This window comes from Acinonyx jubatus, chromosome B2 (genome assembly GCF_027475565.1).
Source record: "Acinonyx jubatus isolate Ajub_Pintada_27869175 chromosome B2, VMU_Ajub_asm_v1.0, whole genome shotgun sequence".
In the NCBI taxonomy this organism is placed as follows: Eukaryota; Metazoa; Chordata; class Mammalia; order Carnivora; family Felidae; genus Acinonyx; species Acinonyx jubatus.
This window is the reverse complement of record NC_069385.1, coordinates 104,944,894-104,967,932: the sequence shown is the minus strand read 5'-3', so window position 1 is coordinate 104,967,932 and position 23,039 is coordinate 104,944,894. Positions and strand designations below refer to the sequence as shown.

The 23,039-nt window shown below is 41.2% G+C and overlaps 1 protein-coding gene across 2 annotated transcripts in view; it reads left to right on the top strand.

Annotated features, from left to right (window-relative positions):
- The first annotated feature begins 10,000 nt into the window (after positions 1-10,000).
- Positions 10,001-23,039, top strand: part of LOC106973943 (adhesion G-protein coupled receptor F2) — a 40,029-nt gene continuing 26,990 nt past the window's right edge. Inside the window, exons 1-2 of one of the 2 annotated variants that reach the window (XM_053222707.1) lie at positions 10,001-10,427; positions 18,948-19,124. The gene's annotated coding sequence lies outside the window, so the exon portion shown is untranslated. The remainder of the gene's footprint in view (positions 10,428-18,947; positions 19,125-23,039) is intronic. The other variant, XM_027057601.2, reaches the window with a different exon arrangement.

Here is a 23,039-nt window from a genome sequence, read left to right as displayed (position 1 = left end):
GCACTTGTATAAATTAAATTCTCAAAATTAGAATAGAGACCAACCCAAGTGAGTTTCAAATTCACGTGATCTGGATTAACCTTTAATAAATAAAAGCGAATTGAAGTTTGTTGGTTGAATTGACACTGGCGTGTTTTTAGAGTTGTCAGCATTATAATACTTTTTCACGTGGAAATGTTGGGGTTCAGAGCTGCCGGCCAAGAAAGAATTCTTGAGAAGTCTTCGGTACAAAAAGATGGTTTTATTAAAGCACATGGACAGGACCCTCGGGCAAAGAATGCTGCACTGGGGCTGTGACAGGCGACTGATTATATACCTTCAAGTTGGGAGGGGGTTAGGGATGGCATAAACCTCCAAGATATTTTGGAAACAAGGTTTCCAGGGCCCTGAGGCGGCTAGCTATTGTTAGGAAAGGGTCGTTTGTTACTGTTTAGCAAAACCTCAGTCATGAGGCCCTTCAGATGTTTATCAGGGGGCCATATGCTTGGAGTGTGTCTGCCAACATACAGATTGGGGGTTTGAGATAAAGGCAGTTTCCAAAGGAATTTCTATATGTTTAAAGTAGACTATGGGGTGCCTGGTGGCTCAGTCGGCTAAGTGTCTGACTCTTGATTTTGGCTCAGGTCATGATCTCAAGATTCTTAAGATCAAGCTCCACAATGGGCTCTGAGCTGACAGCACAGAGCGTACCTGGGATTCTGTCTGCCCTTCTCTCTGCCCCACCCCTGCCCACTCTCTTTCTCCTTCTCTCTCTCTCTCAAAATAAATAAACTTAAAAAAATAATAATAAAGTAGACTCAGAGAATCCTGGGGGATCAGGCTAAGATTGCCTTTTGCCCTTAGCAAAGTTCCTCATGGAGGCAGCTGAACTTCTAGAGGAAGGTCCACTCTGCCTGTCTCAAGGACTTGTCAATGGGATTACATTGCATTGCAGGGATTAAATTGCAAGGAAATTTAATTTTTTTCTTTTGCCTTTGTTTCCCACATTACTTTTTATCCTACTTAGGTTTACCCAAAGTCAAACAAGCTCATGTTATCTCTGTTACAGAATTTGTCAGCAAGAAAGATAACTTATAGGTGATGGTTAACTGTTTAATGTCTCATGAAATTTTCCTAACTAATCTGAGAATAATTACAGAGAATAAATGAATTAGATACATATAAGTAAGATAAAAGTTTATAACATTTTTTTCAGCAACTTTTGTGCTGCTTAAAAGTTTCTCCAAAAAATTTTTTGGTAACTTTAAAAGCTTAGTTTTGCCAGGTTAAATTGTGTGATGGATAATCCTTAAATGTTTAGGTTATTTCCAAAGATGATGAAATACTGCAACATTCCTAACCATGGGTTTATCTCCTTTTCACTTCCTATTACAGAGAAACTCAATTAATAAGCATGTTTTCTGCCATGTTGAGAAATGTACTATAAGAAGGCCTTTGTTTCTAAAAATTGTGAAATGTATTCATAAATTTGCCAATATAAAGAAGGCTGGTATAACAGTTCACAATTGCTTACTTCTTAGCTTTTGTTAGTAATTAAGGTTTATAAGAGTTAAAAATTCTAAAAAATATAATAAAACTACTAGAAATGATGAGAGAACCATCTTTGTATGGAGAGAGAATAAGATGTGTTCTTTTTGATAAGAAAAGTAGGAGCAATGGAGATGCGTTTTTTGCTGAGGGAAAAGAGTAATTTTATCCTAAAGTGAGGCTGGTTGTTTTAAGAGGAAACACACGACAAAATCTGAATGGGAAAAAAAAAAAAAGTTGTAGAAAGTACGTTGAAAAGGCATCTTTGGGAAAGAATTTTATGCATGGTTATCACTGACGAAGATTGTAATGAAGGAGCTGTTTTGGTTTTCTTGATATCAAAAGTACAGTGGTGCAAGATTAAAATTTCATTTTTCTCTGTTAGAATGACAAAATTTTCTTAGATTATTGGTCTTCCCTTAGTAAGAAATTGCTAACACAGATTTTTCTTCACTTTTAATGTAGTCTGCCTAGAAAAACAAAGTTACCGTGTTTTGTCTTGATCAGGTCTTTGGGAATGAAAACTGAATCTTAATACTAAAAGAAGTTTTGGGGCGCCTATGTGGCTCAGCCAGTTAAATGTCTGACTATTGACTTCTAATCAGTTCATGATCTTGTGTTCATGAGTTGGAGCCCTGTATCAGACTCTGTGCTGATGGTGCGGAGCCTGCTTGGGCTTCTGACTCCCTCTCTCTGCTTCTCCCCAATTTGCTCTCTATTTATCTCTCAAAAAAATAAAAATAAAAAGTTAAGTTTTACTAACAACTATGTGACCTTCAGTATTTGCCTTTAGAATTTGCTTTTTGTAAAAAAAAGTTTTGTTTTTTTTTTAATGTTGATTTATTTTTGAGAGACAGAGAGAGACAGAGCACAAGTCAGGGAGGGGCAGAGAGAGAGGGAGACACAGAATTCGAAACAGGCTCCAGGCTCTGAGCTGTCAGCGTAGAGCCCGATGCGGGGGTCAAACTCATGAACCATGAGATCTTGACCTGAGCCAAAGTCAGACACTTAACCAACTGAGCCACCGAGGAGCCCCTTGCCTTTAGAATTTTCTATTGTCACCTTGGCTAGATGGATAATTAAGTATTAAGTTTTGCAATGATCTGTGATCCTATTTAGGCATGTGCTTTAAAATCTTCTGATATTTTTAACAAAATTCCCCAAATTCAAGTTCTAAATGAAGTCTTTTTAACTAATTAGGCTTATTTATTTGGTATGTTAAATTACATGGAAAGCACTGTCAGATAAATGAAGATAAACCTTTTTAGATTATACTGTATAGGTGAATGCTATTAATATCACTGTTCTGGAAATTACATGAAATTCCTAAATTTTTGATATGTTTGGTATAATGTTACCACTTGTTAATTCTAATTATTGAAGTGTTGTGTGTCACAGAAATTACCATATTTCCTTCTCATTTGCATTACAGTGAACTCTCATTGGATCTGTAACCATGACCATTTTTGAGTCTTTTGTCATTTGCAGTTACTGTCTTACCCTGATGCTCTTGCAAAGGTGTTCCGTTTTCAAGGAGATTCTTGGAAAAAACTTTGGACAAATACAGGCTTCTAATACCTTTAAGATCAGAAAACTAATTGGAGAATTTCTGACACTAGTGGTACAACTAGATTCCAACAGAACAAGAATTAATGACAGGGGCTGAATGGACTGAGGAGGGTAGTTATAATTTCTGTGACTTTTGCTTGAAACCTTGCTGGTTCCCTAACGTTTGCTCTTCTAGATTTTAGCAAATGTTTTCTCTTAAGCTATCTACGACTTACAGAAATTTGGTAAAATATTCCTTTGTAAACAAACATAAGACATGTCTCTTTTTCTCCCTACCTGATCCCTCTAGGATTTGAAAACTCAGTGAGTATTCTTACTTTCAGGGCAGTTATAATTATTTGCGTAAGTTCAGTAAGAATCTGTTCTCTTCACTGATAGTGGGAATGCAAACTGGTGCAGCCACTCTGGAAAACAGTTTGGAGTTTCCTCAGAAAGTTAAAGATAGAGCTACCGTATGTGATAATGAAAGATAGAGCTACCATATATAACAATGAGATAGTAATCAGAAGGGAGCCAACTGGACAGCCCCAAATTAGTTTTTTTTCCCTCTTCTCTTCTTTATCTGACTGTGTTAACCCAGCAATTGCACTACTAGGTATTTACCCAAAGGATAAAAAAATACTGATTCAAAGGGGCAGCATTATCAGCAATAGCCAAACTATGGAAAGAGCCCAAATGTCCACTGACTGATGAATGGATAAAGAAGATGTGGTGTATATATATATACAATGGAGTATTACTTGGCAATCAAAAAGAATGAAATCCTGCCATTTGCAACGACATGAATGGAACTAGAGTATATTATGCTAAGTGAAAGAAGTCACTCAGAGAAAGACAAATGTATGATTTCACTCATACATGGATTTTAAGAAACAAAACAGATGAACACATGTGAAGGAAAGGAAAAAATCAAATAAGATAAAAACAGAGAGGGAAGCAAACCATGAGAGCCTCTTAAATACAGAGAACAAACTGAGGGCTGCTGGAGGAGAGGTGCTAAATGGGTGATGGGCATTAAGGCGGGCATTTGTTGGGATGAGCACTGGATGTTAGATGTAAGTGATGAATCACTAAATTCTACTCCTCAAACAAATGCTACATTGTATGTTAACTAACTTGTATTTAAATAAAATCTTGGAAGAAAAATAAAGAATCTGTTCTCCTTGTAACATGACTCCATTAGCAACATTGGTCATATTACCAAGACTTTGGAATGTCATTAAAATTTTTTTTGTTTAATATTTATTTTTGAGAGAGAGAGAGAGAAAGACAAAGCATGAGTGGGGGAGGGGCAGAGAGAGAGGAAGACAGAATCCAAAGCAGGCTCCAGGCTCTGAGCTGTCAGAACAGAGCCTAACACGGGCTTGAACTCACCACCCATGAGATCATGATCTGAGCCGAAGTCAGATGCTCAACCGACTGAGCCACCCAGGTACTCCTGGAATGTCATATTTGAGAGAGGCATGCATAGACTCAGATATGACCATACAGCTTTAAGGAACTAAGGTTGACTTTATGAAGCATGAAGCCCATAGAACCCCTTCAAAAAATCTGCCTGATACTTTGCCTATAGGGTTTCTGGGAGTCTCACCAGATAAGTAAAGAAGGTCACTTCCTGGCAGGCTCAAGAACCTCAGGATATTTGGGGGGACCTTGGGAAGAGTCACCCAAATCTATAGGTATTGCAGGTGAGTCTGATGGCAAATATTTGGCTTGACTTATTATCCTTGAGAGGCTGTTCAAAGTTCAATCTGAAATTCTTTATGAAAAGTTCTAGCAAAGCCAATTTAGAAGAACCTATATGGTCAATCACTATTCTTGCTGTGCTTAAGTAAATAATCAGGCCAAGTTTGTTGAAACCAGACTTACAAACAAAGTAGTCTTATTTTGGCTATCTTTGGTAGTAATGAGGGTGATTTTAGAGAGAAAAATCATGTTTCAGTAACACACCTTTATGGATGTTAGATTCTGGTTTTGATCGTCTTTGAGGGTTTTGTTGTTTGCCTCTAAAACTGGGCTGGATCCTGAATTCTTTGGTTTCCTCAAATATCTGGTTATGACTCTCCAAGCTAAGGTCTCCAATTTTCTCCCATTCTTTTGAGTTGGAATCATTGAGAATGGAAACTTCCCTCTTTCCAGAAGCTCTGCAAACAGAAGCTAGGTGACTTGAGGTAAACTTCAGAGAAATTGCCCAAACGGCCCATGTTTATACAAAAGATCACCAGAGACATTCAAACTGAAGACCAGGCGTGCCTGTCAGACCACAGTGACAGCCCTCACTGCATCTGAAGATGCTCCAAGCCCAACACTAGAAATCTCCTACTGGCGGTGCTCACGACTCAGACACTGGGTTTTATCATTTGCTCCAAGCATTAAACTTTGTTTTTCTTTTGTTTCCAGAGAAATGCCTCTTGTTAGTTACCTGATTACTTGTACAGGAAAGGCCTAACTTTGGGAGCCTACCTGCGGGACCACCTCCTAAAATGAGACAAACTGTTTCACAAAACTGAGCTGTTTTCAAGACCAAGACTGAGTGGGTAATGAGAGATGAAACAGGCTTCTTACCTAAGGTCCAGAACAGAACAGACTCTGGCCAGGAGGGAACAATGTTGATCTCTGATCGTTTTCTAAGAAAAAATCTTCATTGAAAGGGGGTATTATAGGATTGTATAGAGTTTCAGGACAGGAGAGACTCCATTTTGAAACCCCATCTTCCTTTCCGACCAATGGACTCTTGAACTGGGCCGGAAGCAGCACCTGTTCCACAAGCAGTTGCTCATAAAGTTTCAACAAACAACTGGTGCTGTGATCATATGAGGACAGTACATTTAATTAATACATGCCAGGGACAGTTTTGTTTGATGGCACCAATAAAATAATAACATAGTAATCAAAAGTGGGTCAACTGGCTGGAACCAAATTAATTTTTTCCCCCTTCTGTATTTAACCCGTATAATTACCCTATCCTTCTCTCTCATAACCCCCCCTTCCTTTTCCCACAAGAGTGGCGCACTTTTCCAGTTACTCTGGAATCTGTGCTCCCCCAAGTGCAATTCTGAGGCCACAAATAAAGGTCTTTGCTCTTTCTCAGTTTTGCCTCCTTCTCTCAGCTGACACTTCCATAGACTTATATCATTGTTTAGAGTTTCATCATCAGCTTTGCTTTTTCTTAGTGGGTCATAAAATAATGGGAATCTTAGAATCGGTGGCATCTTAGAGTCAGTGACATATGACAGTTTTATCCATGCCAGGTTCATCTGCTTGTGTGCAGACATGGAAAAGGCATTTCTTTTGGGGTTGGGTTTCACAGACAACATAAATAGATAACAGCGTGACAGTTGTCAATAGCTGTCAGTTGCAAAGAAGCCTATTTGAGCTCACTCGGGGAATAATGTAATTGAAATGTCACAGTGAGCACTGGTTCCTCAGGTGATCTGCTCTTCATTATTGGAAGTATTTCATCTGGAAGTTTGGTCTACGAGGCCAATCCCTAAGATATTTTGCCGGGTTAAGACGTTATCATAAAATTTTCTTGTAAGATTAGCTATCATGAAACAATAGTCCAGATTTCCTTTACCAAGGTGTCCCATATTGGAAACTCACCAGTTGTATCCTAACTGGAGTGTGGTTACTAAGAAGGGTCTAGAGAGTACATGTCACTATTCGTTAAATGTTTATTAATTACCTGCTGTATTTCAAACAGTCTGTTTTGGGGGAAAAAATAGAATCTGGGGTGCCTGAGTAGCTCCGTTGGTTCAGTATCTGCCTCTTGATTTCAGCTCAGATCATGATCCCAGGGCTGTGGGATCAAGCCCGATGCTGGGTTCCATCCTGAACATGGAACCTGCTTAAGATTCTCTCTCTCTCTCTCTCTCTCTCTCCCTCCCTCCCCCTCCTTCTGCCCCTCTCCCCCACTCATGCTCTCTCTCTCTCAAAACATAAAAATAGAAAAAATGTATTATCAATCAATCAATCAATCAATCTGGATTTCTGATCTAAAGGAGCTCACAGTCTACTATAAGAGACAGAGAAGAGGGGCGCCTGGGTGGCGCAGTCGGTTGAGTGTCCGACTTCAGCCAGGTCACCATCTCGCGGTCCGTGAGTTCGAGCCCCGCGTCAGGCTCTGGGCTGATGGCTCGGAGCCTGGAGCCTGTTTCCTATTCTGTGTCTCCCTCTCTCTCTGCCCCTCCCCCGTTCATGCTCTGTCTCTCTCTGTCCCAAAAATAAATAAAAACGTAGAAAAAAAAATTTTAAGAGACAGAGAAGAAACAGAGTTGTCCCCGGAGGTATTCATCTAATCACTTGGGTAACACATATTTTTTGAGCTCCTACAAAGTGCCAGGCCCCATTCTAGGTGCCGAAAATATAGCAGTGATAAAATTGACAAGGTTCCTGCCCACAGGGTCCTTACCTTCTAGTGGGGGAAGACAATTAACCGATAGCATCCCAATAAGCACGATAATTTTGACTAGTGATATATACTAGGAAAATAAATGGAATATAATAGAGAATGATTGGGGTGCTACTTAAGACAGGGAGTTTGGAGTATCAGTTAAACTACTTTGGCTATGAGTGATAGAAAACCTAACAGTGGCATAAGACTTAGGAGCCTCAACTATTTAAAAAAGGCAGATGCTATTGATTTCAGTAATTTAGTGGAGTCATTAAGGGTCAAGGCTTTTTTCCATTCATTTCCACTCCTTAGCATGTTGGTATTTTCCTCATTTTCTTCAGCCTCATGTTTTCAAGATGACTGCCATAGCTGCAGACATCACATCTTCTTATGGCTCCCAAAACCAGACAGAGAAGGAGGTGGGGGAAAGGAGAAAAGATAGCTTTTTTTCCTCCTACAGTAGCTCCCTCATTTTATCAGGAGAAACTTCTTCCTAGAACTCTGTCATCTCCCAGTGGACTTTCCCCTGAAACTCACTGAACACAGTCACCTGCCCACATTTGATTCGGTGACTAGCAAAGGGGACCCAAATTGGCACAGTTGATTCAAAATAATCATGAGTCATCAGATGTGGGTTTTGGGCAAGGAAAAGGACAGAACGGCCTTGTACAGGTAAATAATGACCGCCAAATCGGGGAGTGCTTCTTCGAGGAGATGATATTTGAACTGAAACCTAAATGATGAGGTGGTGCCGGTCTTGTGTGCCACGGATCGCGGCGGTGTGAAGCAGGGAACCGGGCCGGGCTAGTTGGTCCTGGAAGGTCCAGCAGTGGAGGAGACTGGGGATGAGAGTGAGGAGTGAGTCATCCAAGTGAAGCTGTGGGTGGGGATAGCCGGATGCCTTTCAGGCTGCAGAAGAGGCTAATAGAAGGAAAAGGGATGTGAACCAATTTGGCAGCTAGAGCAAGATGAACAAGACAGGCTAGGTTGCAACTCTGATGAAGATGACTTCAGAGGGGAAGGTTCAGATTCCGCCATCGCAAAATTAGCCATAAAGATGTACGCAGAAGGAAATGTACTCATTTCACCTCAGGCTCTGGAGGAGACTTGCTCAAGAAAGAGACAGTGAGTTTGAATCCTCACTCGGGACAAGGAGTTAGCCAGCGAACAGAAGTGGGTAAGTTGTCCTAGGCATAGGACACAGTATGCCCAGAGGCCTGGACCCTTGAAACATGATGAAAATAGTAAGGCATTACCAGCGTGCAACACGTGAGGCAGGGCATGACTGGTGATGAGGCTGGAGGCATGCTTGTGAGCGCTGCTTTATTTAGTTTAGGCCAGGACTTACCTTTTAAAAAGGTAAGAGCTCCAGGTAGGAAGAGCCAGTTGGTTTCTCAGTGTGCAGTGTGAGGTTGGGCTTGGATGATCTCTGGGAACACTTCCAGCCTTTACATTCCTGGTGTCTAGTAGGGGCTCAATAAAAGTTTGCTGAGCAAATGAACTATGAACAAGCCTCATTCTTTCCTGCTGCCCAAACTTTGCTCATCCATATGAATGGATATGCCCTGGCCCAGCCCTGCATGCTCCAAGAAGCGGCCCTGACCCCCAGCCTCCATCAAATTTCTCCTGCACTGGACTAACTGCTTCAGCTCTCAGCAGAGAAGCCCTTGTCCACTTTCACGTGTAGGTCTCTTCTCTTCCAAACTAGACCGTGAGCCCTGAGACATCAGGGGTCATATTCATGTAAGGCAATATATCCACCACTATATGGCACATTGGGCACATTGTATATACACAACAAAAATGCTGGATTTTCCCATTCGATGGATGGACTCGAGTGGATTTCAGCCTCAAAGGGGATTCTCAAATCTCTTGCCACGCCCTAGAAGATCAAGAACTAGCCAGGAAGCAAACGTGGGGCAAATGTGCCGGTGACTTTGCTGCTGGGATTAAAAATAAGGGATGTCTCCACAACACTATAAGAACTTCTTAGGGTTTTGAAAAATGCCACTCCGTAAATAAACATAAGTGTGGTTTTTGAAACACAAGCTTGGGAGAGCTAGAAAGCCCATGAATGATGAAAAAGAGAAAAAAATTAGAGTGTTTTGAAGTTAGAAAGATACATCACTGCCCATGTTGCCTTCCAAATACCTTGGTCCTTGTGTCAGTGAATAGAAGCTGGGTTATGCTGAGGTAACAAATGGCTCCCAAATTTCAGTGACTAAGAACAATGAGGAGTAACTTTTGCTCATGCCCATCAGAGGTCAGCAAGGCCCTCTGCTTTTCATTCAGTGACCCAGGCTACCATTTTGAATTGCTGGTCACCATGGCCAAAAACCTGCATGACCCCATCGACCCACAGAGAGGTTAGGAACTGCAGTGCTACCTTGTGCCTGGATCTAGGGACAACCAGAAACAAGCAGAGACCCATAGTCCCATAACCCTAGTGACCAGAAAGTCAGCCAAAGACAGAGCTCCAGGCTTGTGTTTTCCATTCCCCATTTTCAGGCTGAGGCAGATCCATAAGGATGTCAATAGCTATAGTCAAGAACGAAGGATCCTGAGCCACCACTGTAGTCCTGGATCCATTGCCAAAAAGGGAAGCCTTTGCTTATTGTGAGAGTCTGTGAGTGTATCATCTAGTGTGTGACTCATCCATTCTCCGGTACTGTGCCCCTCCCACTGCAGGAGCTACTCCTATGCAGGACTCGTCTGTCGGGCTGTGGGGCCCCTGTATATGGGGCTGGCGCTAGGGCAGGGCCCAGCCTGAATGCCTCAGCTTGAGTATCCGCCATTCGGGGCTAAATTGACTGGTCAGAGGTACAGGAGCCTGCTGATTTGTTGCCAGATACAACGGAGGAGAGCCATTGACACCTGTGTCTTCAGCTGCCACGGAGTGGGGCAAATGTGCTGGTGACTTTGCTGTTGGCTAGCCACAGTGAGTACTCCCACGTCCTCCTTCTCCCTCCAGTGACTTCCTTCGGAGAGGATTTCAGAGATGAGCCATGCATTATGATTCTACACTTTAGAGGTTTTGTCATTTGGGATTCAATTAATAACATACACAGTGAATAAGTATTAAAAAGGAATTTGATCATTTGAAGGCACTTGACATAATTCATTTAGAGCTCCAGTCCGGTAAGAAAATATTTTGTTTTTATTACCCTCTGCTCCTCGGATTCCATCCAAGTATCAGAGTCCAGGAAATTGGATTCTTTGAAGACATCATTTTGTTTTCTAATGGCCTCAAAATGATTAAGTGCAAATAAGAGAAGCGAATCCACTATTTATTAAATCATTATTTCCCCTCATCAACCTTTGTGATGTTTTCTCTATAATTTTACTTATTACTGGATATCACCAGCTTTCAAAGTCTCTCTGAAAACAGGAGTATTTTTACACTTTTTACAAAAAAGATCCTGCACTTCCAACGACTAACTTATGGCATTGAGAATTTGATCCTGAATCTTGCTTTCCTCAGATTAGACTTTCTCAGGAGGCCTGTAAACTTTGGGGACATTTCTCTCAGCTCATAAGCTCTTCTGCATTGCGTCAATCTCCACAGTGGGCAGGGGATGCCCAAACCCCTCTGTTTCCATTGACTTTCACATCCTGCTGTAAATTACTGTGGTGGCTGCTTAGCTCTTCTGCCTTTTTCAGAAGGATTCTTTATCGCTATTTCTTGAAAGTGAATTTTGAGAGTTTAGTTTTGCTTAAAAACTCCTATCCGTTGAATTTTGACAAAGTGTGTGTTTCTACAGTAAACGCACAGATGAAAGAGTGAGGCTTGAATTCATCTCACACTATCTCTGGTTAACTGCGTTAAATCTCTTTCAGAGTTTGTTTTTATTCTTCTAGTTTGGAAACATCAACTTATTTGTAGCTCAGAGAAATGATTTCAAGTACATTGCAGGGCAAATAATTAGCCTTAAAAGACTGCAAAACTTGTACGTTATGCCTGTAGGGCTAGTATCCTAAAATGGCACTAGTCCAAACCCTGTATTTGCATGATATACAGTTACAGCATCCTTGTTGTTTTTTTTTTTTTTTCAAAATGAATGAACATCTGTAATACAAACCACAACTCTTATTCAAATGTATTGAGATTGGGGGGGTGGGTGGGGGGCGGAGGAACAGCTCCAAGCCTGGTGACAGCTTGGTCTTTCTAAAACGTGGTCACAAATGGGGCACCTGGGTAGCTCAGTCAGTTGAACCTCTGACTTTGGCTCAGCTCATGAATCTCACGATTCGTGGGTTCAAGTCCCACATCAGGATCTCTGCTGTCAGTGCAGAGCCCACTTTGGATCCTCTGTCTCCCTCTCTCTCTGCCCCTCCCCTGCTTGCACTCTCTGTCTCTCTCAAAAGTAAATAAATATTTAAAATTGGACCAGGGAGCAGAGGCACAGGGTCTGGGGTGGAAGTGGTTCTGGGTCCAGGAGATAATGGGTTGCAATATCTATGGAGAATAATATTTCTAACTGTGTCTTAAAAAAATAATAGAACCAACTAAAATTCAATCTCCCTTTTATTATCAGCATGTTCTGGTGGTTCTGAACCACCTCACTGATAGAATACTTAGTTCCCACCATTGGGGCAGGGTACTCCCACAGCCACCACCCCCTTCCCCCCCTTTGGTACTGTGTCTGCATTGTACAAGACGGGACTTAATTCACCAGTGGAAAAACAATCTGCTTTAGAACACCAGTGGGTTCTTCCACAGAACCCTAGGTTAGCATGTGGCATTATCTGTGATTCCATTATCTCGGGAATTCATGACTTAAGTGCATGTGTGCATGCGTGCGTGCATGCATGTATGTGTTTTAATGTATTTGATCTCTCAAGTCAATAAACTCTGGTTTCATTTTTAGTTAGGGGCGAGTCTGTAGAATCATACTGCCTTTGCATATTATTCTTGAATTTTTTGATTCCACTGAACAAGCTCCTAAATCATACTACTTTAAGTCCCAAAGGTGATTTTATTATAAAGATACTAGGGTATCTCGTGGAACCCAGGGCGTGAAATACAAAATTCTGAGCATTACCAGGACTCTCTTGTTTTAAAATCTTTTTCCTTCTTGGCGTATCTGCTTCATTTTGTACTGTCCTTTTTTGTAGTTGGATTCTTCGCAATTACAGATCGCTGGGCAGGGGTGGGGGGGTGATCTCATTTCTGTATATTAGTATCAGCTGGGGAGTTTTTAAAAACTCATTCATTCTGAATATTAATAATTAATGTAATCTAAGTGAAGGGGTATATTAGTGTTCACTGTATAATTCTTTAAACTTTCCAGTAGTAATGAAATTATTCAAAATTAAATAGTTTTGGAGAAATATTAGTGCTGAGCCTTACTGCCAGAAGTTCTGATTCAATGGGTCTAGACTGGAGTCTAGAAATTGGCAATTTTTTAAAAAGTTCTTTTGGGAATGTGCAACCAAAGTCAGAAATTACTGCTATGGGTGGCAGCTTTTTTCTTTTTCAGCTTCTCTAGAAATGAGTGACTCCCATTCCCTTCCTCCTATCGAAGCCTGAAAGTCCCTGGGGTGAGGACTGGTTGGCCCAGACAGGCTCAGCTCTGGCCTGGCCCATCTTCAAAATGGCTGCATGAACAGTAAACAGGAATGACATAAGCAGTTTCCAGACATATGTGAGTGCTGTGGGGACGGCTAGGCAAATTATTAATAACAATAATCATAATAGGTGTCCAGTGTATTCCTCCAAAAGAAATGCACATTGAGTTCTGAAAGGCTACATTCAAGAACACCTGACTGTCGAGAAGTCAAAGCCATTATTTCCTATTGCTGGTATTTTTCAAATTATATGTCATTGTTTTAAAAGAATGGAATGATGGAGAATGATTCTGTTCTTTTGAGAGTTTTGTATAGGAAAGTACAAATTAAATCTATTTAACAACAAAATGAAAACTCTGTCCATAGCAAAGCAGGCCTTATAAGTTACTATGCATTAGACAACGCGTATGAGTAAATACCATTAAAGGGCCCTTCTTGGGCATAATGTTCCAGTTGTGGCAAGCATACATTTTCCCCCAGAACACATCTGGTCTTTAAGATTTCATGCTTCCATATAGAAATTCTCTAAATCGGTTAGCAGTCTCTGAGTCACCCCTCCCCCTGCAATTGTCTTGCAGCAATTTCTGTCTCAGCCTTGTCTTTGAAGGGGTTCCCTCTTGAAGAGTCTGGCAAGAATTTTGAAAGTCTTAAGCAGTCTTGGATTGTCTCATAGCTGGAAAGAGAGTGGCACCATCACTTCTGTGCAAGCTTTGTCGTGCAGATGTTTTGTGACGGTCCCTAATGCTGGGTATCTCAGCATTTAGTGCTCCTTGCCCCTGAGTACCCATGGAAGGTCCTGTCACCTCCAGGGGAACTGGGTTGCCAATGTCCAGGGAGTCTCTGTGCTCTGGGGCGTGGGGGTTGGGGAGGGAGAATAACTGATGAAGGAAAGCAGGAGATGCACAAAGCCAATGCAAAATGGCTGAATAGTGTCCTGCTTCCAGCTGATTCCAAAAAGAAGACTGGGCTTCTTCGAGCAAGAACTGGACCTTAGGGGAGAGAAAGATTGTGTTCTGAATCAGAGCAGGGAGAGAGAGGAGCAGTTCCCCATGTCCGTGGGAAGTTGCAAAGACCGGACCTGATCTGGGTAGTTTTTGAACATTGAGAAAATAATCAGTGTGATCTCTGTGGACCTGGCTGCCAGAGAAAAGAGTGTGGCACAGATGTGCAGGCTGAACACCAAGGCCCAAAGACTAGCCGTGATTGTCCAGAGCAGCAGAAAGTAGCATGGCTGGAGGCTTAGCCTTGCATGCCTCTCTTCTGATGCTAGGATATCATCCCTGGGGAGAAAGGAAGAGGAAAAGAAGGAGCAAATGTTGAATTGCTCAAAAGAGACCTAGTTTAAACTGAAAATCGATGAGTTGATCTTGTATGGGCAAATTTTCCATCATTGGTTCAAATAGGGCTCCGGTGCTGTTTACATTCAACTGTAGCGCAAAACATAGTTACCCCCGTGCCAACCTGGTTTCATGACTGCTAACTGTGTGCCTGCTACACATGGTCATCACGGTCATGGTGTGCTTGTCCTAAATATAGAAAGTGCTGACTCCTCCCCGATGGATTTATCCAGAAGATCTTGCTTTCCTCCAAAATGCTGGCTGTGCCTGAGACGCTCTGCCTCATTCACCTGAGCTCCCTGTGCCTTGGTTCTTTTTGCCAGCTGTCCTTCTTGTGGGATCTCCTCCATGAAAGCCATTTCAAAACTTACTTGGAGCAAGTCTCTTTCTGTCCAAGAACCAAATTAGAAACAAATCACCCTTTGAATAGAAACACTGCTGCCTTAGGGCGCCTGGATGGCTCAGTTGGTTAAGCATCTGACTTCGGCTAAGGTTATGATCTCGCCGTTTGTGAGCCTAAGCCCCATGTCGGGCTCTCTGTCAGCACAGAGCCCATTTCCTCTGTCTTCCTCTCTCTCTGCCCCTCCCTCTCCCCCCTGTCAAAAGTAAATAAACATTTAAAAAAAGGAAACACTGATGCTTTGATCATTACTCATTCATTGAATCATCCAAAATGAGAATAAAGTAAGAATATTTTTAGACATTCAAAGTTTAAGAGAGTTTGCAATGCAGACATCTTCATCAAAGGAAGTTTGAAAAGGGGTGCCGCGGTGACTTGGTCGGTTGAACGTCAGACTCTTGATTTTGGCTCAGGTCGTGATCTCACACTTTGTGGGTTTGAGCCCCACGGTGGGCTCTATGCTGACAGCCCAGAGCCTGCTTGGGTTCTCTCTCTCCATCTCTCTGCCCCTCCCCTGCTGGCTCTCTCTCTCTCAACATAAATAAATAAACTTAAAAAAAAAAAAAAAGGAAGTTTAAAAAGATACATTCCAGCAAGAAATGAAGTGAATATAGAGAAAAGGCATGTAACACAAGAAAGAAAGTAAAATGTAAGGAACCAAAAGTGGAAGGATTTTTAAAAAAATTTTTTAATGTTTATTTTTAAGAGAGAGAGAAAGACAGAGTGTGAGTGGGGTAGGGACAGGGAGAAAAGGAGACGTAGAACCTGAAGCAGGCTCTAGGCTGTCAGTATAGAGCCTGATGCGGGGCTGGAAATCATGAACTGTGAGATCATGACCTGAGCTGAAGTTGGATGCTTAACCAACTGAGCCACCCAGGTGCCCCAGAAAGATTTTTTTTGTCCAATATGTAGAACTAAACAGGATGGAAATACCCTTCCAGGTTTCTTAGTGGTTTTTTTTTTTTTGTTTTGTTTTTTTACTGTTTTATAGTTTTTGAAGATCTACTCAAGGACATTTTTCTTTTTCTATTTATGTTAGAAAAGAATAATTCATGACTCTTCCATACATATGAGTTATAGATAATTACTTTCTATTTATTTATTTATTTATTTATTTTTATTTATTTTTAACGTTTATTTATTTTTGAGACAGGGAGAGACAGAGCATGAACTGGGGAGGGTCAGAGAGAGGGAGACACAGAATCCGAAGCAGGCTCCAGGCTCTGAGCTATCAGCACAGAGCCCGAAGCGGGGCTAGAACTCACGGACCGCGAAATCACGACCTGGGCTGAAGTCGGACACTTAACCGACTGAGCCACCCAGGCGCCCCTAGATAATTACTTTCAAATATATGTAATATAAATGAGAGGGTACCAAATGTCAAACGTGAGACACATAAAGAGCACCAAAAAAAAAGCACGGACGTTTTTCATCTGAAATAACTATTTTCAGTTTGAAATAGTAATCAGAGGGGCTCCTGGGTGGCTCAGTCGGTTAAGTGCCAACTTCAGCTCAGGTTCTTGCAGTTCAGGAGTTCAAGGTCTGTGCTGACAGCTCGGAGCCTGGAGCCTGCTTCAGATGCTGTGTCTCCCTCTCTCTCTGCCCCTCCCCACTCACATCCTGTCTCTCTCTCTCTCTCTCTCTCTCTCTCCCTCCCTGTCTCTCAGAAAGAAATAAAAACATTCAAAAATAAGTAAATAAAAAAAAATAATCTAAAACTCCAACCTGTGATCTAATGAAAAATATCTCTGGTTGAATGAGTGTGCATATTTTAATGTAATTATTAAGGCACTGAGTCAAGAAATCCACATTTTTAATCCCTCCACTACCATGTTGATCAGAGTAAGAATGCTCTTTAAAATTTCTCACTTTAGGGGGCGCCTGGGTGGCTCAGTGGGTTAAGCCTTCGACTTCAGCTCAGGTCTGTGAGTTCGAGCCCCGCGTTGGGCTCTGGGCTGATGGCTCAGAGCCTGGAGCCTGCTTCCGATTCTGTGTCTCCCTCTCTCTCTGCCCCTCCCCCGTTCACACTCTGTCTCTCTCTCTGTCTCAAAAATAAATAAACGTTAAAAAAAATTTTTTTTTTAATTTCTCACTTTAATATTCTCATTTTGTGAAAAGAAAATGGAATTATTACTCATCAAGGAGCATAATTATGAGGGTTTATATTGTACAAAATTCAAATTTAATGCTTTTATTGACATCCATAGTTCAGAAATCATTCTTAGGTGATGAGACTTATGCTTTTTAATCATCTAAGAGTTGTTTTATAACGATTAGTTATTATGTGCTTTTATGCTGGGCTTGTTCACTTCTGAGCCTTCACTCTTGTGATGATACAGCTCTGGGAGGCTTTTGCAGAAGGATAAAGCATTTATGGCTCCATGTGGTCCACAGCTATGACAGTAGTGTGGCTTTTATAGAAAAAAATGCTGACGACTACTGAAAGCTGAAAGCTGATAGAAGTGCTTTGGGAGCAAATTCACATTAATGGAAATACATAACTCTTGAGACATATTTTTCCAGGTATGTACTACCTGAATATTAGCTCGGCTATCTCTTTTGTTTCTCTTGTCTTCCAGACTTGCTTCTCCTTCTGTACTTCCTCTCTTGATTAAGGTCACCCCAACCCACCCGGATGCTTAGTCTAGAAACATCCACCTCACATTTTTCTCTACTACCTTTTTCACGAATGCTTTCTTTCCTAAACTTTTGCTTACTCTTCTAAACCTAAGTTTTAATAGTAGTCACTTCTTCATCCCTTCTTCTTGCTCTTTTGGTCACTGGGTTCTTTTTGAATCCATCTGAATGCCGTTGCCATGGTCCTGGCTTTATGATTGGTCTCCTGGATTAAGGAACGGTCTCCCCACTGGCTTCCTGGCCCTCATCTCTGCCTTCTTTCCTACCCTCTACACTGTTGGCAGAATAATTTTCTTAAATGACTTCTGATGCTGTCACTAAAGGATTTGATGGTTCCTCATTGTCCATGGAAGAATCCCATTGCTTTCCTGTGGCACATAACCCACCTCATTTTGGCATCAGAGCATCAGAGCTGATGAGCTACATATATTGCTTTTCCATCACACACCTGTTGTTTCAACTTCGTGACCTTCCCAGTCATCTCCGAACATGCCTGGCTGTTTCATGCTTCCTGCTTTGGACCTACTATTTCTCTGTCTGGAATACTGTTCTTCCTCACCTCCTGGCAAGATCCACACCAAATGCCACCTTGTTTGTGATGCTCCCCAAAGTCCCTGGAGGGAGAGCTTATGACTTTTTGCCATAGGTTTGTAAAGTATATTTTGTAGACCTCAGAGGGAATACTTATAGCGTTAATGTATACCCTTTATATTTTCCATCTTCCGTAGTTAGACTTCCGATTCCCAAAGACCTTGTCTTGTTTGTCTTCCTTCATAACTGTCTCTGGATCCTCAAGTTTATTTGCATGAAACAGACCCAAGATAAATGTTTTCTGAATGAATGAAGAAATGAGGCTCAGAGAAGTTCAAGATCTTGCCAAATTTCAGAACATGAATCATGACAGAATTGGAGGAAGAACACAGATCTTCTGACTTTCAACCTACTTCATGCTCTTTCTGCCACAATGCTAAAGAATTTATTTTTCCCCAATTACAAATCTATTTGTGGAAAACAAAGAATGGAGTATGTGGAAAATCATTCGATCTTTTTTTTTTTTTTTGGTAGTTGCTAATACTTTGGTGTCCTTCCAGTGTTTTGACAAAATATTATACTTGCCTTTATACAGATTTATCATAATTTCCTATCCCCTTCACTGTTGTTTGACATTGATACTGTTCCCATATTCTTTTTTCGGCTACTGTATGTACAAGTGCCATCAGCAAATTTGCACACCATGCTTTTTGCCTTACCAGCTCTTTCTATATGCTAGGGCCCCAGAAGTGTTGTAGTCCTACAATGATTTGGGTTTACCAGGCTTTTCAGCATTCCTTTCCACATTTTGTATACTTGTATGATCTCTTTAACTCATCCTGGCAGCCTCTGACTATTAGATAAATCCTCTCCTTGGTTTTGTGGTGACTCATGAGGGAGCTGATTCTCAGGGCACACCTATACCAAGTGCCTGACATCGATGCCCTCTGCACACCTTCATCCCTGTTTACTATTTATCTTTCAGGTATGAGTAATCATCCATTACTTAGCACTGCTTGAAACCTACATGCCTAAGGAGGAAAGCAGCCAGTTCAAAAAAGGTTTAGAGAAGCTGGCCAAGGTTTGGGGAAACCAATGAAAATGATTTAAAGTTTTAAAAAAAATTGGGTTTCAGGAGAAACCTGAGGGCTCATCTAAACATGTGAGTATGTAGCTCTGTGGGTGTGGTTTGGGGCATGGAGAGCCATCCTTACTCCCAAGAATCTGGCCTACTGACCTGGGTCCCTGCCTTTATTTCCTCCTGTGGGAGAGGTTACCTCTAGAAAAACCCTGTTAAAATGTATACTTACCTGGGATGACTAAATCACATCACCACTGGTATTCATTTTCACTTCACTGGGAGTCAGCTTATCTGATTGGTTAACTGTTCCTTTTTGTCAGTGAAATGAATTTCTTAAGACCTAGGAAAGAGGGCCTTGATGTGAGAAAGGTTGCTTCAGAGTGAGGAGTTTTGTCCAAGGAGGGAGCTTCTAGACTGCAGCTGAAAGCAAGAGCCTGAGCATTTGGGCACAGCATGGGACATGACTCAGGAAAAGGACAGAAGGAATTCTGAAGGCAATTCTATTTAATTTTTAAGTTTATTTAAGGTCATTTAAACCTAGATCTCTCTCATTTATCTATCTTTCTATCCAATCAATCAATTTATTATTATTATTTTTGCTAGAGATGATGGCCAGCCTTTTTATATCTTTATGACAAGAAGGAGGAAAGGACAGAATGATGTAGTTAAAAGAGCCTGGATCGGGGTGAAAAGAGTCAGGGTCTTCCAATACCTTGGGGTGCCACTGTGGGGAAGCTACTTGGTATCTGGACAATTTCTTCTTCGATAAAAAAGGAAAATGATAACTTCTCTGCCTAGCTCATAAAATTTTATGATGGCAAGATGAAAGTTACCTGTGAAAATGTTCTGAGAGAATTAACCCCATACAAAGATCAACTCTTTCTTCTATTAGAAAAGCCATATGACATACCAAAAAAAAAAAAAAAAAAAAAATCACAGACCTGGGTTCAAATACCTGTGAGGTTAGGCAGGGTCAACTTTTAGCCCCTTACTTTTGTAAAAACATGAAGTCACTTCAATGTCACAGAACTACTTGATGACATTAAAAGAGTTAATGCAGTGGCACCTTGGTAGCTCAGTCGGTTGGGTGTTAGGCTCTTGATTTCGGCTCAGGTCATGATCTCCCCGTCGCTGGGTTTGAACCCCGTGTAGGGCTCTGTGCTGACAGCTTGGAGCCTGTTTGAGATTCTCTGTCTCCCTTTCTCTCTGCTGTGCGTGCGTGCTCTCTCTCAAAAATAAATAAAATAATAATAGTAATAATAATAATAAAAGAGTCAAGGCAGACATAGTGCCAGACACAGAGTAAACAGACAGTGACTATTTGTTTTATTCTCCTCTTCCCTTCCGTGATGTCTGATTCAGGCAGGACGGGTGGGATTGGTGAGTGACTAGGAGGTAAGACAGTGGGATGGCTAAATGACAGACAGACGCAATGGGATCATCCACCCCTGAGATCATCCGAAGTGTATTCCCAGGCTGTTTGGGAGCTTTGACAGCATTTTGCAGATCTCACTGGAAGCCTCAGCAACTCACTGCAAAACCTAATTATGCAAGTAATAGCTGCAGACTGTCGGCTGACAGCTGGTGATTGAAATACTCCTGAGTGGCTGATAAAGTCCTGCCTGGACTTCTGTTTCCTTTTGTTCGTGATTGCCACGATTCGTATTCCAGTATACCTTTGTTTTTTCCTAATCAAGATTTGTTACTCCCTAATCAAGCTATTATAAAATAGCTCTGGTCTCCCTCGCTGATGTGTGTGCGTTTAAATTAAGCAAATGTTTGTTTCTGATGGAGCCACACAGGGAACATGTCCCAGCGTGCAGCTCACCTGCTCTTCTTGCCTGCTTTGTCTTTCATTAGTGACCTGTGCCTGTTGCCAATCAACGTATGGCTTTGGGCTGGAGGAATTTGACATAGAGATAGGAAGAGATATTTCGAAATTAAATTGTTAGCAAAGATGAGAATCTTTTTGTGAAATTTGGAACTTTGGAATCCTTGCTGTCATGCCTGTTTGACTAGCTTTGACTCCTAGAGTCTGCAGGACTTCTGGGAACAAAGCCCATCCAAGTTCCCAAACCCTTGGAGATGTTTCAGAAGCCTCATTAGCCTGTGGCTTCCCCAAGGTAGTGAGGAGACAGGGAAAGAAGTTATCTTTGTGGTTGTTTAATTTCGAGCTGTTAGGACATTGCTTGCAAATGAGGAGCTCATTTTCTGTCTGTTGAATAAACACATACATTAAACATCTTAGGCACCTTTTTCAGATTTCGAAAGCAGACAGAGAATGGGAAAACATCTTCTAGTTTGGATGTTTTGGAAATACTATCTCTTTGCAGATCTAGCCAAGTTACCAGTACCTTTACTGTTCTCCTCCTCCTCCTTTATAAAGGAGAAGGGAAGTGGTTTCTTAACTAAACAATAAAAAAACAAGTAACATTTTCTTTTTGGCACGTTTTACCTTGTGAAATGTCAGTGCTGATGTAATTGCCTTTTTTTTTTTTTTTTTGGTGTGAATCGCATGAGATGACTGTTTTTTCAGGTTGTATGTTCTTGAGAGATAAGCCTCCTCTGAAGTCAATGTCTGTAGCAAATTGTTTGGCTTGGGCTACACGAAAAGTTTACAAACATTGGTTTTAGAGGGAAGAGTTACATTCCCAAACCCTCCCCCCCCCCCCCTTGCATTTCAGAAAGGTGTGAGGCTGAGCTGGTGGAAGGAGGTCTGAACCATTAGAAACCAAAAGCTTTTCAGAAGGAAATCGGAAGAAGGTGGGAGGCGGTGGGGGTCCAAAGATTGGATTCTTGCTGCTGTTTTCTTTTGTCTTCTTTCAAACTTTTTGCTTTCACAGGATTGGAAAAAGAGCTGATGACTATGGCTTCATATCAACAAGTCTGGAAGAAAATTGATTTTATTGAAGTCCACTTTACTTAAAGAGCTGTGTTTAAGCAAAATGCCAAAAAAGCCAACTTTAGAAACTGTTTCTTCTAAGTAAAAGAATTAAGAAAAAGTTCAGAATGTACTTAGAGTTCCACTGTTGTTGAAACTTGGGCAAAGATAGCATTCCAGAGTTGTGGTCTCCAGTCCTTCCATGGCATGCTAGTCCCGGATAGCAAAGAAGTTGCTAGAAAATTCTGGGCTCCAAAATTTTAATAGCAGAATAACTATCGAAAAAGTCCATACTGTAAGGTCTGTGAAGGGCATTACCACATATAGCACAAAGTGCTCATTTTGCCATGCATAAAAATAATTTTGTTAATAATCAAAATGCATATTGATGAAATTAAAACAGCTATGTTTAAAATTTAAAACAATGGGACCCTAAAATAAGGATCTTTTTTCAATATAACACCTTAACATTTTAAGCAAACAGTAGTTTTCATATTGTTTTGTTGAACTTATCTAGTTATTCAACTTCTTCCCAGCCCTTAAAAAAGAATCTATTTGAGTGTTTGGGCAGAACAGTGAAAGTTTGTTGTCTTCTATCATTCTTTAAATCTTTTTAAAAAGTAGTTTTAGTTAAAGAGAAAACGTTCTGTATAATGAGAATTTTAATATAAAACCAATGAAGGGGCACCTGACTGGTACAGTTAGTAAAGCATGCGATTCTTTTCTTTTCTTTTTTTTTACATTTATTTATTTTTGAAAGACAGAGGGAGACAGAGCACAAGTGGGGGAGGGGCAGAGAGAGAGGGAGACACAGAATCTGAAGCAGGCTCTAGGCACCAGGCTCTGAGCTGTCAGCATAGAGCCTGATGTGGGGCTAAAACGAACTGTGAGATCATGACCTGAGCTGAAGTTGGACGCTTAACCATCTGAGCCACCCAGGTACCCCAAGCATGTGATTCTTGATCTCAGGGTTGTGAGTTCAAGCCACACATTAGGCACGGAGCCTATTTAAAATGAAGTAAAATAGGGGCAATTGGATGGCTCAGTCAGTTAAGCGTCCAACATGATCTCAAGGTTTGTGATTTTGAGCCCCACGTTGGGCTCTGTGCTGACAG